This window comes from Aythya ferina (genome assembly GCF_964211825.1).
Source record: "Aythya ferina genome assembly, chromosome: 9".
Lineage (NCBI taxonomy): Eukaryota > Metazoa > Chordata > Aves > Anseriformes > Anatidae > Aythya > Aythya ferina.
This window is the reverse complement of record NC_140305.1, coordinates 25,646,642-25,665,071: the sequence shown is the minus strand read 5'-3', so window position 1 is coordinate 25,665,071 and position 18,430 is coordinate 25,646,642. Positions and strand designations below refer to the sequence as shown.

The 18,430-nt window shown below is 37.2% G+C and overlaps 1 protein-coding gene and 1 long non-coding RNA gene across 3 annotated transcripts in view; both read left to right on the top strand.

The window, feature by feature from the left end:
* LOC311441508 overlaps positions 1-15,771 on the top strand; it is a 50,611-nt gene extending 34,840 nt beyond the window's left edge. Inside the window, exons 9-13 of one of the 2 annotated variants that reach the window (XR_014695998.1) lie at positions 6,972-7,114; positions 9,052-9,175; positions 11,327-11,530; positions 15,189-15,311; positions 15,721-15,771. This is a non-coding gene — a long non-coding RNA (uncharacterized lncRNA). The remainder of the gene's footprint in view (positions 1-6,971; positions 7,115-9,051; positions 9,176-11,326; positions 11,531-15,188; positions 15,312-15,720) is intronic. The other variant, XR_014695999.1, reaches the window with a different exon arrangement.
* A 538-nt stretch (positions 15,772-16,309) lies between these two features.
* The window catches only part of LOC311441507 (uncharacterized protein), a 34,803-nt gene continuing 32,682 nt past the window's right edge, over positions 16,310-18,430 (top strand). The window contains exon 1 of the mRNA XM_084529757.1: positions 16,310-16,338. The gene's annotated coding sequence lies outside the window, so the exon portion shown is untranslated. The remainder of the gene's footprint in view (positions 16,339-18,430) is intronic.

Sequence of the window (18,430 nt, the reverse complement as noted above, 5' to 3'; positions counted from 1 at the left end):
CCTGAAATCAGCTGAACAGGAAGCCACTGTTTGTTTATTTTGCATTTCCTTTGTGAGAATTGCCAATTAATAATTTATGTATAAGTTTTTTGGTTTCTCTTCTGAAGTGTAACTATTAAAAAAAAAAAAGTTGGGAATTATGCATTTTTATTTTTGGCTGCTCTACAAAAATATCTTATAGGATTTAAATCAATCTCAAGGAGGAAAAATTTAATGTGTCCGAGCAGACAGCTTGATATGCTCTAGAACAAATTATTCCAACCCACTGCAAATGTTTATAATGAAAATGATAACTGAACCTTAGCTACACTGGAGCAATATTGGATATGGTGGTGCAAATACACCGTGATAGATTATATCTTAAGAAAACAAGATGCATACCGAACATAGTTGTAAGGAGTATGCAAAATGTGCCATTTCATTTCCACTAGCAGTAATGTGATTGTTTCTGGACAATTTTGGGGTGGAAATATGAGGCTAGGTGCCCTTTGTTTTCTGCGGCTGTAGGAGGTGGGTGCAAGGCTCAGCAGCAGGGCTGGGGTAGGGTTGTATGTTCATGCCTGTGTTTTGCATATGCTTATGCACAAAGTCAGAAAGTTCAACTGTCTATTAATGGAGAACTAAACTGATGCTTTTAGGTAGTACTGCTCAAATTGTTCTTGATAAATAAGTTATTGGATGAATTGAGCCCTAAATTTACATATCATGTCTAATCCTAGCTTATGCATTCATTATTCACAAGTGTTTGATGAACAGTTTATGAAAAAATCCTAAACATTAACTATGCATTTTGTGGTATGATTGACTCACCACCAGTGAAAAATTGTTGTTTTTCCATAACTGAACAGCTAACCTAAAAAAAAAAAAAAAAAAAAGCAGCTTAGTCACAGAAATGTTGAACCCTGTTATGCATAAGTGCCTTTGTTCAGACAACTAAAAATATTTATCTTATGAAAAAACAATTGTCAAACACTAATGAAATAAAGAGCCATCATAATCACAGCTATGGAGTTCATGACCTCTGTGAACATGCTCACAGCGTAGAGCAGCTAGGAAGTGAAATAAAAGGCTGGTGCCCATCAGACTGTATAACTGAAAAGAGAAATTGCAAACAATCACAGCAAACTGGCTATAAACAACATGGAGACTAAAAAGTGTTTGCTTTTGAAACTGCTCCAGGCAAACTGGACTGTCCTCAAACTTATCCACTACTAATCCTGAATTCAGTTCAGCTGACTTGTCTTCCTTTGAATTCAAACTCCAAAGACTCAAAGGTCTGAGACTATGGAGGAGCCATTGATGCAGGTTTTGTGATTATGTCATCATTGTTAAATTTGGGAATTTTAATTAAGTTTTAATTGAAGTTTGATATATATAAATATTATAGCAGGACAGATTTATAATACTGCTAAGACTGACCAATGTCACAGAGCCTCAAAAGCTGCATGTTCAGTCCTCCTTCAGGTCAGGGAAAAGATGATGCAAATCTGCAAGACAGTACCAGAAACCCTTAGGAAAACTCTGTTACTAATGGCTAAAATGCCCCAAATCATGCGAGGAAGTAGCATTAACCTGGCTATATTGAAAAACCTACAGATAACATCCTTAAGCAATTTTAATTGATTGTTTAGTCACCTGCAAATGATGCCCCTGGCTATGAGATGCTAATTTGCCTCAAAATAGTATATCATAGGATGAGAAAAAAATGCCTGCTGTACTTTGAATCTCAGTAAGCCTGGCTTGAGAACTGTCTCCTCTGCACACTTCAAATTATGTATATGGATATATAAATAGTATACTTATACAAATCATATATTTTAAATGTAGACATGATATCTATTTACAAGTCACCATTTTAAATGTATATAAATAGACCATTCTAAAAGGTAGAAAAGATATAACACATGAAATTTTGCAACTAGGTGAAAACCTGGACATTAGCCCGGGACACGTACTAGTTCTCACTTTATTTATGCATCTGCACTTGGTAAACATAGGCTACCCACTTAGGAGATGAAAAATGATGTGAGCCTATGATGATGAGTCATGTATTCTATAGAAAGACCAGTGAAGTACCTAGAGAATATTTGCTGTTCACTGCTATGTAATGGGTATGTACAAACCCTTTCTTGAGTTCAGTAGACATTCTCTGGCTAAAGATATTTATTCATGAACTGGAGCCATTATTGTTTACTGCTGGAGGGGGAAAAAGATACCAAATGAGAGGCAGCAAACAGACAAGTTTTATGACTTGTTTACGCAGATCATCCTTTATAAATTATCACCAATGTGGAAAGAGAGCTGTAGAGCATGTACTGTAAATGTTGATTCCTCTAGCTGACTTGCAGAGCCATACAAATTGGGTAGGAGGGGACTTTTGGAGAGCTGTGGTCCAGTCTCAAAGAGTGACCTCACTGCTGGTTCCTACGTGTTCTGCTCGGTGCATCTTCATGCCCTTACATTGTGCAGTGCCTGTGTACCTTGAGCAGTGCTTGGAGTCCCATTTACTACAGGTGGCAGGGTCCTCTGCTCCACCTGTGTGTCCTTCGTGAACACAAAAGCTCTGTCTTCTGCTAATTTGATAAGGGCTAAAAAACCTGCAAGTTAAAAGCAGAGATACGACTTTTGCCAGTGTTTATCTTCTGGATAATCTTCTAACCCCAGAATTTGGTACATGTTGTAATATTTTTTTTTTTTCTTTTTTTTTTTCCTAATCATAGATTAAGTTATCTAAATTTTAGGGCTGACACTTCTTCCCTTGAGAGACTATTCCACAATCTAATATGTCTCACTGTCAGGGAGATTTCTCACATCGCTTTAAGCTATACACCCTTAGGTTACCCTACATATCTTTTTTTCTACTTAGCTCATTCATCAAATATTTGTACGCACATAGTGTACCTTCTTACTCATTACTTAGCCAAATTATACATACTTAGCCCATTTTCCAGTGTTTGAATATTTTTCATAAACGTTTATTTTAGCTTAAAATATGATTTGATTGCTTTAAAAAAAATAAATATATTACCCTAAATGTATTAGGGCAATATCTGCACTTATTTATACCTCATGCAATGTTAGTGAATTTGGAAGTATTAAATAAGTACAAAAATTGGTCTGTAGGGCTTGTATTGCAATTTGGACAGCACTTGGTAATCTGAAGTGACATCCAGCTGAAAAATAGCAAAAAGCAGTGAGGCAGAATACTGTGGCTTTGCACAGGCATATTCCTTCTTCGTTTTTTGGTTACTGAAGTGGCAGAGAAGTATGGCTGGTCTGTGGTCATCCTGATTTTGGCTGAGATAGAATTAATTTTCTCTAATGTGGGGGGTGAGTGAGCAGTTGTGTGGTGCTCGCTGCCTGCCAGGTTAACCCCACAGTGGTGTTGACCGAAAGACGTGCACACAGATTTGTACATAAATATCTTTGTATGGACATGTATGGACATAAGGATAGTAGAGAGCAGTGGAGCTACTTGCTGAGAGAGAGGGTCAAGGATAAAGGAGTAATTGGTAGTAACTAGTATATTGCACAACTTTGCATTAATATTTTTTCTGTTCTTTTTTGCTGCAGTTAGAAAGAGAAATGCATATGTTTTATATTTTATATATTATAAAATTGTTCTTTGATGCCAATTTTAATTGTTCTTTCTGTATTTTGAGCATGGCACCCTTGTACTGTGCTCCAGCTTATTCAAAACCTTTTAGAGGAAATCTTTCTTATTGACTTCATTGGCACCTAAGCTGCACACAGCCCTCTGCTGAGCAGTCCAACTTCTCCAAGTTATTCATGTCCTTGAATTTGTGGGGCCCTGGTGTAGCTCTTTGGTGAAGGGGACATGCACAGTTCTCAGGTTTAGAGGTCTTGTGTTTCTTTGTAATTTCTGCAAATCTTAATTCTTAGCTGTGAAAAACTGGTTGGGGGAAATGCCATGTAGACAATCTGCCAGTGTTGCCTGGAGTTGGATCTGCTGCTGAAAGCCCACCCTGAGTCTCTTGGGATGAAGGGAATAAACTTCTGTCAGTTACTTCTGATTTTAAATCCATTACTTTTTCAGGCATACAACAGTTTTAATATTTCTCCAACAATATCTTGTAGGAAGAGCTGGAAAGCAAGCCATTGGGCATAGAACATCTTAATTTACCAGGCAGTTGGAGTCACCACAAATACTGCCTCATTGTCATGTCTCTGTGATGCTGTATTTTCCTTCCCTTGTTTGATATCTCATGTTTGGTATCTCTGTTGTTTTTTTGTTGGTGGTAGTGGTTTTATTTTTACCCTACAAGAGCAGCTATACTGCCAAGCTCACAGCTAAGTCTGTAACTAATATTTTCTCTTGACAGAAACAGTAAATAAAAATGAGAAAATGTTGGCAGTGTTGTCAATCCTGATCCATGTAAATTTTCTCTATATGTTTAAAGAAAAAGAACAACCCACCAACCAAAGGAGATACAAAACAAAACAAAACAAAAAAAAAAAAAAGGAAAAAAGAGAGACCTTTAAGCTCATGTCCAGACTCATGATAGGACCAATGCTTCTGGACGGATGGGGTGCAGCAGCTCCCTTTGGGCTTACCCTGCTTCCATGTCTTGTACAGCAGCACGTGTTGTACTCTGTGCTCAATGGGGGATACTTTGATAGCTCAGTGAAAAACACATGTAAGCTGCAATGTATGATAGTGTTTTATTTTCACAAATGATTATGCGTATTTGTATCCAAGGTAAAAATTAAGATATGATAAAAAAAAAGTGTTAAAATTCATCTAGATGTAAGAACAGATGAGAATGTAATTTCATGTGTTTGATTTCCCCACCATGGAAAGAATGATCAAGGAAAAAGGGCATTGTGGAGTTGAAGAGGAGTGCATGCTGCAGGGGGCAGGAAGGGAATAGGCTTCAGAGTAAGTTATTTCCTCCATTTATCTGGAAAAGGACAAATGGAACCTGCCACAGGATATTGGCAACAAACTATTTTCTCAGATCTTTTAAATAAACAAAGAAAAAAATCTACAGATACAGATCAAAAGATAAGTGAGAACAAGCAATAACTATTTTATTTATTTATTTTTAAACAACCTACTTTTCTCCCTTCTTTTAGGGGAGACCACACAAGAAATAAATATAAATAAGTATGTTAAATTCTAAGGTTGTCATGGCAAATGTTCAAAGATTCAGAGATGGCTGAGCTACTTTTATATACATGTACTTTTAATTCAGCTTTTTCTTACATCTGAGTTAAAATAGTCTTGAAGTAGTTGCTATAGTACAAAGACTTTTATACATCTTTAGATCAGTTCTCCACCTTTTGAGGTTTTGATCGCCTGTAAAACATCAGCTATAAATGAAAAAAATATAGCCCTTTCAATTTTGAACTGGGTAGGCAACATTTAAAATGCTACATAAAGCTTTTGAGCATGATATTTCTAAAAAGAAAGATAAATAAGAGAGTTTGGAAGAGTGCAAATAAAAGAGTGAAGGGTTTATAATGTCAGACTGTGGGAAAGCTGAACATATGCAATTTAGGGAAGAGGAATGACAAGAAATCAACAGGCTGCACATCCATAAAGTGATTTCACGGGGAGGAGAGAGTCTAATTGTTCTCATCAGTCTTCAAGGTTAAACAAAGGCATTATGGGACTAAAAGAGAGAACATAAAACCTAATTCTGTGTGGGACTTTTCCCTGCTGCTCCTCCATATTCAAGAGGTTAGCTCTGGGCAAACAAGGTGGAGAAACTGGGAGTTTCATAGGAAATATCTGCCGAAAATACATGATGAGGTCCTTCTAAATAGGAAGCATGAGAGCCACCGGGAAGACCTTGGCAGCCTGGCAATGCCAAACAAGAAGCATTGATGCTTCCTGCTACAGTAGTGAGTTTTCAGTTATTAAGAGCTTTGCTGAATAGTTACACCATGCATTAGATTATTTTCTGATGTAACTGTATTGTATGGTTCAAGATATTTAAACAGTAAGTTTTAGATGAAGTAGCCCATTTTCAGCAATGATTAGGTAAGAAGTTAAAGGAAGGAGAAGCTATTCTTTAGAAGCAGTGGCTGCACATATTAAAATGTGTTGGATGTGTGCCTTAAAATTATTTGTAATATTCTTTCTGTTTAATTAAGAAAGGCAAAAAAATAACAATTCTTTAGGGGAAATCAAGAAGATATCTTTCCATATTTTGAAAGTGCTCAGAAAGTTAGGAAGCAGTAATAAAGCAGAAAAAAATGTTTTCCCTCTTTCCCCCTTTTTCTTCTTTATCTTTCTCAATTTTTGGATCCTTCAAAGCTTCCAGGGAAGCGTATTGACAGTAAACATGCTTTTCTTAGTTACCTCCAGAGCCTCGGTAGTAATCCGTGGCCCCCTGGGGATCTGAAAATCATGGATTGAAAACAGCTATCTAGCTAATAAAAGCTGCAGGACTCATTTAAAAGTTACTTTGCAGAAATTATGATTACTGAGTCTTGCAGCAATATACATATGAATTGTCTCTTGACTTCGATGGAGTCAATTAAAGCCACTTAATTAGTGCAGTTAGTAATCATCTTCTAAAATTACAGACTTTTGTTTCTGTTATGATTAGTCTATTTTAATACATTTTTTTTAATGACCTTGTGTAGGCAAATTTAATTAAGCATTTTCTTTTGTTTGCAACTTGTTTTTACACCAAAGGACTACTTTTAAACAGTTGGCAGGCCTCCTAATATTTAGAACTTTTAGGGCAACATAATTTCTTGTGCGAGTCTCTGTTTTTCTACTTGTTTATGGTTCCTGCTTTAATTCCTTGTTATCACTCACACTTAAACCTTCTTCTGGACGTACATCCATTTTCCTCAGCTTTTACTTTTTTTCTGATAAATTTATTAATCATGAAAGGCCAGAAGCCTTCCGTTATAGGAGACCATTGTTTGATGTACTAGACTAGACTCTTAGATTGCACTTTGATTGTGCAATAAATCTGTTCTCTTTCAAGCAGGTCTGGTACAGGGAAACCTGATAATCCTGCATGTAACATATACGCCGGGGAAGAAGCAGACCCTGTAAATCCCCCTTGCCAGCTCTGCTCTGGAGATGTAACAGGCTCATTTCTGCTGGGGAGGTTAGCCTCTGCAACATGAGGTAGGAGGGCACTCAAATCCAGCCAGGAAAGGGAATCACAGTAATGACGCTTATTGATATTGATTCCTCTTAACTTTTACAAGCAGAAAAAATGTTTTCACACTTAGCAGGGATGCTGTTATTATACCCAGTCTGAATGCTTATGTCTAATGTGTCACCTGTAGCATCTCCAAATGGGCAATTATTCCCTGAGTAGGAAATGGTTCTTCAGAACACAAAGCACTCCTGTCAGATGTGCCTCACGTTTAGTTTCTGGAGTTGATTCTGTGATGACAAATTCCTTTAATTTTGACTTGTTCATATTCATCAAACAAATGGGAATCCAAAATATTGTAAGAATTATTTTCAAGCAAAGCATTTGTTTTGACAGTATTGAGAAAGAAAAAAAAAAAAAAAAAAAAAAAGAAAGAAAGAGAAACAACAAAACACAGAAAAAGGGAGAGATATTATCCTGTGACAATATATCCTTTTATGCCTGAGAGACATTGATTTACAGCAGAGGCATTTACAACTCTTCACATGCAGTACACTCCTCAAAAATTGTTTATGAGAACAAGAAACATTTGCTGAGCTGACCTGTGAAATTCTGAGCTTTTTCTCCTGTAACAATTATTCCATATTCATGCATCCAAGAAAGAATGAGGTGGGTGGAAGAATGCTTTGAACCACCTCTGCTCTCCTACTCTTTAGGTCCCTCTTGGTATCAGACCAGTTTTATGTACTGACTGCACAACCCAGGAAATTACTGTAGCAGATCACAAGGGGATAAGATCACAATAAATGATGCAGCCTACAAGTTTGAGGTGCTCATGGGTGAGGAAGCAGAAGGTCTCTGAAAATGTCTGCACAACCAAAGAAAATCTTTGTCTCCTTTTGCCTTGGAGTGCACCAAAGTATCTCCTGAGTGAGCTTTGCACGGTTTCTGAAATACAAGATGAATGAGGATTAAAACAAGTCCAACATGCATGGTGTGAAGAAGATGCAGCAGTAATTTTATGGTGCCATTTCACCTTGGCCAACTAAACCAAGCAGGCAGGGTTTGCTTCTTCCTGGGAGGCTGGCGACACATTCTGGCTGCATGACATATTTTACTGCTTTGATGATATTTCAGAAACTCTTTTTTTTTTTTTTTTTTTTTTTTTTTTTCTAAAAAAGGTTTGGAAATAACATCCATGTAAAAAGAAAATGGTGTAATGATAGGGGAAGGACATGTAGCTTTCTAGGCCAACATATTGGACTAATAAACAACCTAAAAGAGGAGCAACCAGATGGGAGGGGATGTTCAGAAAGATAAACAGCATACTTAGGGGGATGCTACTAAATAATATTTAGTGATACCAATAAAATATCTAAAAATCTTTTCTGAAATATTAGTATACACATATACAATACTGCATTCCCTGTATATATATTCACTGCATCACCCTATAAATCCCTGTTATCTTTACTAGCGCTCTCTGTGTCTCTCTTTCTCTTTTTTTTTTTTTTTTTTTTTTTTTTCTAACCCGTACTTGTGACTGACAAGCAGAAGTAATATAATCTTGGAAGCTATAAAACATTACTTGATGGTTCAAGAAGTTGCTCCCAATACATCCCATAGAAGACAGCATAGCTGTGTTGTCAGCCTTTTAGTCACTTATCTTCCTTGCCTCTAAATTATGTGAAATAATTTTAATAAAACCCATTGTGAAATAGATTGGCTTTCAGCAAATGTACATCTCAGCCTAAGATATCAGTGGAGAAAATTTTTTGATGCAAACATCAAAAGATATTCATTCTTCGATTAGTTTGATATTGAAATGAAAACTTACGCTTTGTTTTTATAAATAAAATGAAGATATTTAGTCACTTCCCTCATTTAGGTCTTTATAGATACAGGATGTTAATTTGGTGGTAGTTAATGATGTCACTATAACTGACCTTATCTGCTTTCCCAGTAAATTGAATATAAGCATATAATGGTTGTGTCATTTATGCAAAAGACCGAGGAGCACCAGCTGGAACGGAGGGAATGAAAGTGCTGCCAACCTCCTTCAGGATGAGCGCTCCTCAGAGTCCTTGGTGAGTGAGAATTTCTCAGGTCATTTAATGCAGCTCCAAACCATGGCACTTACCTCCACACCTTCCCTTGCTTTTGCAGATTTGGTCCCGGAGTGCAATGCAGACTGAGGGCCTGCTCTCCGATGAGTGTGCTGCACTCCCTGCCCGTCTGCAGGGCCCATTAGCAGTAATGAGGCGGCTGTCTGCAGCCTCTCCCCATGCCCGCAAAAGGAAAATCAAACCCTTTCCTCTGTATGGTCCCCACAGGCAAGAGCTGTAATTCTCTCTCTGAATAAATTCCTGGCTCTGACCCTGTACCATGGGGACAGATCAAGGTTTAATGCCAGTCATTTACAAGCAGAACACCAGGGACACCGATGAGCACGTACCATTGCAGATAACCGAATGAGCTCCAAAACTGTCTGAGCCTTCTCCTCCCTCTCATCTTGCATATTAAACCCAAACTACCCAAGCCTGGGGTTGCAGTCTAGTGTCAGTGCAGATGCTCATCTTCTGCAAGTGGAGGAGCCCTGAAGGTGTAGAGAGCATGCCATCACCAAGGTCTCTTGCACAGCTGTGGCCATTTACAGCAGTAGGGAGAAAAGAAGGACTTTATAATTAAATATGTTGCCAAACTGTTGTTCAGGCTGCATTTCAAGTTTGTAGGGCTCATGTAAACCACTGCATTTTGTTGCTGTGACCAGTCTGCCAGTGGTAGTGGTAGTGCCAAACTGATGTTTCTTCCCCCAGGTTGTTCTGCGTGGTACCTTCCCACTCATTCATCAAAAGAAAATGAAAGAAATTTATTTTTTAAGGTGTAAACCTATTAAATTCAGCAGCTGCATAGTTCCATAGCTGCTCAAAATGATCTCACAGGAGAACAGACCCCAAGTGATACCGAGTTTTTAATTACTCATCCATGCCTGTGAAATTTAATGGCTGTATCCTGAGAGATCCCACTGTAAGTGACATAAGTGTGGCTTTGGCTGAACTGCTTACTCCTGCTGCTTCTCTGCTGTGTTGCTGTGACACTTTCCAAGCATCTCAAGGATTCTGGACAGCACCAAGCATTCTCTCTATCTCATACATTAAAATGATAAGCATTTCTAGTAGTGTTGTTATAATCTTTGTAAACCAAGGTGCCTGCATCTTCTCAAATATTACTGAGTTTGGTAAAAGGTTCTTGTATCCCAGTGTCCACCAGCAAAGGAAAATGTAATTATTTTTGTATATCTCTTGTTTTAAAGGTTGGTCATCAGTCATAGCTGTTTACATGTCAAATACAACATCTCAAGTCCCCAAAGTGCACCAAATAACCACATGTAGTCAAAATATCTTTGAAAATGTGAAATATGCTACTAAGATACCTCTAGATTATGTCAACAGATATAGTACAGAGAATAACTCTTCCTATACAGTAAATGTATTATATAAGCAACCATGAAAAACTTTGAAACACAAGGTATTTGAAATCTCATTTGTGATGCTTCTTGCTAAAGCAATTTCTCTCATAGAAATGTGGATCTAATTTGCCAACTGTGATTTCAAAATAGAAATATATATAAACCTATTTTTTTTTCCCCTTCATACAAGGTAGATTTTACTCCAAAGGGGGGAAAGAAGTATTCACTTCTTCTCTTGTATTAATACTTCATCAAAAGCTCCCTATAATCAGATGCAGAGTTACATCCTCTGCAGATGCAACAACTCCTCCATGCATCACCAAATGGTTTATCTTTAAATTCCATTAATATTGTATGTCATGAACCATCTCCTGATAAAATAGGGCTGTAGCCAAAGGCTTCTGTAAAATCCAGTCATTTAGCTTCCTTACAGATTCACTGTAGGTATTCTTTTTAAAGGTACAGTTTTTAAAATAAGCTAGTAAGAAGAGCATCTTGCCAAATGTTACATCATTTTTCTCCATATGGTAAATATGATGTAGATCACAGCAGCCATATTATTCATCTGCACAACAAGTTAACATGAGCAGGAGATAGCAAAATTCAGTAGAATGTCATGCACTGAGAAGTGTCTACGTGAGTCTGTGTTTTGGGACTGTTGAGACTCACTTTGTGTTAAAAAAAAAAAAAAAGAAAAGTATTAATATAAAACACAATGGAAATATTCAAAATTATGTTTCTTAATATTTTTTTTTTCTGTATTTTCCAGTGGATCAAGTAACTGTAGACAGGCACACCTTCAGAGTGGCGATTTCCAGATTTTACTGCCTGAAGCCACTAAAATAAGATCTGCAAGCATTTGTCTCAAGTCAAAAGAAGTTGCATAACTAAAAGAAAGGTTTCTCTCATATTTTGGAGTACAGTTCTCAAGCCTGAATTTTTAAGAAGCTCTTCTGATCAGATATCATTCACGGTAAGGTGATGCTGAGTTATGTCCTCGTAATCTGTTATTTTAACGATGGTGCTTTGGAGCCTTGCAAGCTTTCCATTGTTACAAAGTCTAAGATATGAAAGAGCTGGCTAGGAATGACAGGGATATTAATGGACCCAGAAACCCATTGGAAATCTCTGGCTCCTACTTCAAGGGCTTAACACTCATTTTGTACCTGGCCTCACGAAAGGAGCTGATGTCCACCTCAGAAGGCAATATTTTGTTTGCAATATACTAATGGGAAGGAACAAATCTACAAGTGGTTGTTAACCTTAATAACTCATGTATAAAACAAAACACTATTATTTTTTGTGACTGAAAGTTTTATGTACAATACTGTTGCTTCTTCCCTTGCAAAGTCTATCATTTTCTATGTGGTTCAGTACTAAAAATAGAAACAAAATCTTCAGCTCTTCCTAGGAAATCGTCTTTCAGGTTTAAGCATTCTCAGACTGTGCCTATTACTCCAGCGATGTAAATACTTTACTTTGCTGTTGTTCACCTCTGATATTTAAGTCTCGGCTAGCTTTGATACATAGGAAACAGTGTCTTTGGTTGAAAGCACAGGATGGGAGTGCAATACTTGCATTTTTGAATCAAAGTCAAACTGCATTTATTTATTTATTTTTAATTCAAACTCCATGTGGTATTCTGTAGCTCAAGGAAGAGCTTCTTCATGTTGTTAGGGTTTTGCAGAGGCCACCGGAGCCAGATTTGCTCACTAACTTTGTAGTAGCAACCTCTGTACATCCTCCTCTCTTCTACAAACCAGATGAGTGCATGAAGATGGGCTGTTTCCATGCCACATTAATCATGGTATTTTTTTTCCCTATATTCCAATTCCATAATGTGATATAAGCAAAATCAATAACTCTTGCTTTTAACTTTAAGAGCAAGGCTGAATAAATAATTCATAAGTCATTTGATCAATGTGACCAGAGAATATCCACAAGCAGAGAACAATTTTCTCAGATATACCCATTATTTTAAATTATATGACTATTGTCTTGGGTAAATATTTAAGTCCCTATATTGACCAGAACACATTTTAAATAACCATTTGCTATATGTGCTCTGCTCCTTATTTATTTATATCAAAACATCCGTAACAGGCACTGGGCCCTAGCACAGTCTGGTTCAGCTCACAGATCTGTATCTGTCACTTTGCAATGCTTGTTAATGGAAATGTAACCAAGCTCTGGTTTGGACTCTGAGGGTAAACGTGTGTTTAATTCAGCATTAACTTAGGTCAAAAAGTTCAAGATCTCACAAAGTCATATTCATTGGCCTTAAGAAGTATCGGTAGTAAGATAGACAGCACTGTGGCCCAAACTGTTCTCCATTATACCTTCCTGTGTCACTCAGCCTTATAGTACTCAAAAAGACAGGCATGAGTATGGAACATGGCAACTTCTGAGCTGGTTTTATATTATTTTTCCTTAATTGCTAGCTATACATTCATAGCATGCACTTCAGTGGGAAACCTGACTGGCTGAAGGTGATCTTCCTGCTTAAAGGTAGAATTGTACCTGGAAAGACAGAGGTTAAATATTATTTAATTTTTTCATTTGTTTGTTTAATCTTTCGGACATTTGTATTCCCAAATTTTGAAACTTTCTGAGCATGCTGTGGGCAGATTTATGGCACATGCTTTACCTGGACAGATGAACAAAAAGTTTGGGGGTAACTGTGCTGTTAAAAGCCATGCCTTGATGGTAGGTTGCTGTATATTATAACCAGCATGTTTAATTGTATGTTCACAGAAGCATATGAAATACAATGTCTTTTGTGTTATGGCACGGTCTGCTTGCTCTGCCACCATCAGGCAGACAGTGGATATGTGAAGGGGTAAAGAAATATTCGTCTACCAAATGCAAATGCATAATGGTATAGAAGGATGAAGGCCTGTAATCAAAGTGCTAATAACAGTGAGGCCTTTTTTAGAAGAAACAGTGGAAAAAAAAAAAAACACATGAAAAGACACAAAGTTGTTGTCACACATCAGAAATAGTAATTGAATTTTTATCACTTCTGACCCCCTGTAACCAGAATAAATATAGTAGAGTTGCATAAGTGCAATTAAGATTGTACTTGGGGCTAAAAAATAGTATCAGTACCATAAAACTAATGCTTAAAGTTGGTTGACTGAGATGGGATATTTCAGTACGTACACTGGAACATGAATATTTATTGAAGGCATTTATGCTTTGAATAAAACATCTGAGTCGTTAGCACATGAAGCTTTAAGCATCCACATTTTAAAATCCATGTTGAACACAAACAGTTAAATGTATGATTTCAACTTAAGGTTGTAACGAACAGCAGACAAATCATGCCTTCACCTTGGGAAGCAACACTTTGACTACTGATCAGACTTTTGGGTGCCTGCAAGCAGTAGCTGAGGATATGTGAAGGCAGTATTTAAATAATGCAGAAAAGACCTGTTTCTTTAGCTGCCTCCCTCATAGACATCGTCGAAGAAGTGGGAGGTACCACAGGAGATACAGAAGAAAGCAGTGATGTTCTGATGTGCATGTGGTCACCTGGGGCCTGTTTTGCAGAGGTGGGTGCCACTGCTGCCATCTTGTTAACTGGGTGTCCTTCTGCCACTCTTTTCTCCAAAGAAAAATAAATAAAGAAATACACAGCTCACGTTTTTGGATAGTGAGAGAGGGCAAGAGAGAAGTCCCCCAAGACCCATAAGCTTGTCACTGTTCTAAAGCGGTGCCAATGTAATTGGCTCAGTTAAAGCTCCTCGCTGGATCCCTAATGAACCTGCTGCAACTAAGGCGAAAAATAGGCTGTTGCTGTCTGAGGGGAATAAGCCGCTGAAACTCCTTGAATATTGAGTAGAAGTGAACTCAGGGGGATGCATCACTGCAAAGCTTTAATTACATGTGAACACTTTGAATCAACAGGATTGCATGTGTCTATGGTAAATGAGGACGGGCTTCTCTATTTCAAAAGTCTTGGCCAAACATTGAAAATGAAAGAGTTAGTGATCCAGCCATTTTTTCATTGATGGGTGAACATATAGGTTTCACATGATAAATATGCAGACAATTGTCTGATAAATATGCAGACAATAAAATCTGGTGTATGTTTGGGGAGAAAGATGTTAGTAAATCAGATTAAAGAAAATTGAAACTAACTTTGACATAGATGATGGTCAATATGGGAACTGAGTGCTAGAGATTAGGTAACAATACCTAAGAGAAGTTCCTCCACTAAGATCTGTGACCACATTGTTTCATTAATGCAGCTCCAATTCGTGAAAACATTTATGCAATAGTTTTGTTGTATTTTAAATGTCCTTGCCACTTAATGAGACTAGTGCTTATCAGTTCCCATGTGTGAACCAAATACGTGTACCTTAGAAAACTCTCCTCCAGCTCAAAATGTCAAAATAGATTCACTTTCTTGAAAAGTGTCATATGAATGGAAAAAATATCCATGTAATTAAGAGCAATGCAGCCACTTTCAAATGATATATTTTCAGGATATATTATCTTGACTCGTAATCTGTTATCCTACTTATTCTTTATTGCCACTGTGGAAACAATAGTTACAAATGCATTAATCTTACTGCACTCTCTTTTTAACCGTTCATTCTGGAGTATGTAATACATTTATCTTTCAGTCCCATAGGTCTGATCTGAAGACTATTGAAATCAATGGAACAATTCACAGTGCTTTCAGAGAATACTGGAAATGCATTAAAAGCATGTTGGGGCACATTCAAGTTGAAGATATTTCCCGCAAGGTAAAGTTCAGCAAAATATCTGTGAATGACAGAAGCCACTGTCAAAAATTTTTACCTTAGAAATTAAAGATTAAGTAAAGATGAAAGCAGAGTGAAATGGTAAAAAAAAAAAAAAAAAAAAAGCTGTCTAATATTCATGATTCACTTGCAGAGTTTCCAAATGAGGTATCTAAGATGTCTCCATTACGTAAGTCTTGTCCACATCACATCTTTTGTCCCAGTCACATACTTTAGCCTGCTGACAATAACTTTCCTTGTCCATTTCTTGGAGTATGTAATCTAGTTCTATGATTTTTTATTTTTTTTAGGCTTTCCATTTTCAGCTGTTTCAGAAATAGTTTTCATCCTTTCTAGTGCTATTAGCAGCATATATGCCACTGCATTTATTATTTTCCCTTCAACTTCCCAGGTCTCATTCATGCTACAGTCACACCAGGACAACAACTCCAACATACAGCAAGGAGGTATTCAGCCATGAAATTGGTTGTGCCGTTGTGTGCCCATGTTCTCATTCTCTTCTTTTATACCTCTGAAAACCATTTTTTTTTTTTTTTTTTTTTTTTACTAAAATACATATATGTTAAAGAGGAGCTAGGCTGCCAATGCGCTCCGACCACTTGCTAATCCTGTTGTCTGACCTGTGTTCTCTTGTTTTGTGTACTCCTGTCTTATCATTTTTTTGCCTTCTACTTAGGGAGCAAATTTCTGGGCCAGGGAACTTTTTTTTTGTAGGACACCTAATTCTTCATGTCCCTAGTCTATGAGCAGTTCCGGGCACTGTATTTATACAGATTATAGATAATCTGTCATATGACCTTATATAATGCATTCTAATATACTTAAACTGGGGGAGCATTTTGTAAGTTATATGTAGGAGCCTCATCATCAAATCCTATTTGTATTTTGGATTTCTGTTCTAATTCCCATGAATCCCTTTGTAAATGTCCTTTTCTTCACAGACTAATGTCAAACAAATTTTCTGATTGCTGGGTATTGTTTCTCCTGGAACATGTTGGATACCTCTGAGGTAGGATTTGTCAACGTCTTTACATCTCCATCTCTTATAATGACTGACAGTATTAGAAATATCTGGGTTTTTACATACTTTCTTTCTCCTTAGTTTCCTAAAATCTTTTCTCATGTTGAACTCTTGGGGTTTTGTTAGTTAGATATCTGATTTTGAATGCTGATCTGGAGTTTACTGTGATCTTGAATGTCTCAGGTTTGTTTGAACTCCCCCTTTTGCCAAGTTTCTCAACATGATTTTTAGGGTGTAGCCATGGTAGTCAAATATTAAGACATCCTGGTATACCTGCAAAAAAAATATTTTGCCAGAATAGTTCACTTCCCTACTCAAAATAAAATAAAATACAAAAATAGTAGGATAATTATTGGTACAACTAGTCTGCAGCAACACTAGGAATAACTACACAGAGATCTGCACTGTGAATAAGACTTTAACTGTATCTGTATCTCCATTTCCAGTCTATAACATGGAGACTGCCTGTAGAGGAAGAGCATAGTTATCAACAGATTCATTTATGTATAATTGGGTAGCCTGGTGATACATTAAAAAACAACCACATAAAATACTAACCACAGAATTGATACTGAAGAATGGAATTATGTTCTGCATCATTTGCTTTCAGAAAAACACCCATGTTGACCTGGTCAGCACTAAGACAGTATGAAATGCTACTATGCAAAGATAATCCAGCTGTCCAGTGACAGAAAATGTTCCCTGCATTGCTGTATGAGCCAGATTGTTCTCTTACATGGTTGCAGAGCCACTAAAACTAGTGAAGTTCCACATTGCTGATCTGTGGAATGTGGGATTTAGACCCCTTGGAGAGCAGTATTGGTAACTTGTTAGTTAACCCAACTTGTTGGATAGCCCATATTGTTTTGAATTCAAACAAAGATTTACTCTTTTTACCTATAGTTTATTACTAGTTCAGGGCTATGTACCTAAAGAAATATAATCTGAATAGCATGTGTTATAATTTTCTTTTTGTCTCATCTGGGTTTGCTGACTCAGGTCTCTGCCAGTGTAGACATCTCCGTTGCCCAGTGTGGACATGCCCTGTGACAGTGGGACACATCCAAATGTTTATATCGTCTTTTATTCCCTGGAGTATGCTGTGCCATAAGCCTTCAATTTATCTGCTACTTCAGGTATTTTTAATGTTTTCTTTAACTGCCCCAGTATTTGGCAGACCTCTACATCATCTTACTCTGCAACGGTGATGACAATTCAGAGAACAAAAATCACAACCTACATTTTATAGTTTATACTGTTTCTCTCAGGAAAAAAAAAAAAAAAAAAAAAAAGATTAAAACTCTGTTCTCACTGTTCTGAATACTTGATTTATTTGTCTTTCACAGACAGATTATTTAAAGTCCCTAATATTCAAATGTAAATGTTCAAATATAAGTCCTATTTGCTGTAGATCTTAAAAAGAAATCTTTGTTTCTTAAATCTTTGCTTACAATAGTGGAAAGAATTTTATGAAAAAAAAAAAAAAAAGCAGTTCATCATTGGGATAAGACTATTACAAAGCTATTTGAGGCAAAATCCAACATTCAAAAATGCATATTTCATTGCCTCAGGTATATAAAGAATGAATTACGGGATTTGAGACTTACTTATTTTCCATAACAGCTTAAGAATGTTAAAGAACAAGTTAAAAAGTAGTCTCTTGTTTCTTTGTTCATGGTTTTGTTGTTGAAGGGTTCAGGGCTTTTGTCTTTCTCTTTTTTTTTTTTTTTTTTTTTTTTTTTAATCTTTATGAAACCAGAATATGCAAGTAGGTCACCGCAGCACAGGAAGGGCCTTGTACAGCAGAAAACAACCACAGGGCCACCAGGGATGGAGCTACACAAGGAATGCAGTGGCTCACTCTGTTTTCAAAGCTGGCTCTGCATGAGCATCGCAGCTCAACAGATCCACCTCTGGAGCCTGAAGTGTTGTTACCCGTACGGCAGTGAATGGCTGGCCAACTGTGCAATGCTGCTCAGCCATTTTGGTACCCAGAGGCCAAGCCAGCCTCATGCAGTGCTTGGGGGCAGACACAGGACCCCGGTCTGCTCTGCTGAGCCAGGACACCCAGAGAGAATAA